We start from the raw sequence: 1,003 nt of genomic DNA on the forward strand, positions 1-1,003 counted from the left end.
AACATGCCTGTGGAAACACTATAAACTTAGAGAAAGGACAACAGTTATAAAACAAGTTCAAGGTATTTTATTTATAGGGTCAGTACTAGTTACACTTAACAATATATAACACCAAGGCCTTGCCTTTCCTTTTGGACTTGGAGGAAGTGGCTGGACTCTGTACAAGTAGATTCAAACCAACTACCTTCGGATTGGCAGTGCAACTTCTTAACCACAACATTTTCGTAACAACTAAAAAAGAGTGTATAAAAAATGAATGGCTGGTGCTCTTGTTTTGGTGGAGGATCTGTGTTGATGGTTTTGTTGTTTTTAGTTAAGCCTCTTTTATTTTTATTTCAATGAACATCTACAGAGATTTTGGGATTCCATTCATTCATTGTTGTTCTCCCCGCCCCTGTTTGTTCCTCTCCTTGAAAAGCAAAAGAAAAACCCATTCCTTGGTACACAATCCCCCTTGTTTAGAGTCAATAAAACCTCCAGGAGGACACTTGCATTTAAGGCCAAGCCTTTGTCTCCATTTTGGAGACTGAGTGAAGTAATTAGGTGCTATAAAATGGGCTCTTGTTTTGGTTGAGGGTCATTGTAGAATGTTATATTGAGTTGTGCTGTGATTTTTTTTTTGTTATTGTTGTTGTTGTTTTTTAATTTAAGCCTCTTGTTTAGAGTCAACAAACCTGTAGGGGCCTTGTATTTAAAAGTTGGCCCGGAGGGATTGGTTGTATTTTAATCCCTTGTTACTATATTTTGGAGGAACTTTCTTCTAAATTGTACAGCACTCTTCTGTCAATTTGCTGTGCTGGCGTAGTCTGGGTTTGCTGTGGTGCTGAACTTTGTGCCACTGGGATCTCAAATGTCATAATGGCTGTGTTGTGCCCCAAATCCAGTTTCCCCCCAAGTCACCAAGGAGCCGACACCAATGCAAGGGCAAGAGGGAATTTATTTCAGATTCGAATCTGGGCCTCGCTCAAACCATGCTGATACAGCAGGGAAAATGGTGCGGCCC

The sequence above is a fragment of the Elephantulus edwardii genome, unplaced genomic scaffold, assembly GCF_000299155.1.
Source record: "Elephantulus edwardii isolate Elephantulus edwardi_28Jun2011 unplaced genomic scaffold, EleEdw1.0 scaffold00188, whole genome shotgun sequence".
NCBI lineage: Eukaryota > Metazoa > Chordata > Mammalia > Macroscelidea > Macroscelididae > Elephantulus > Elephantulus edwardii.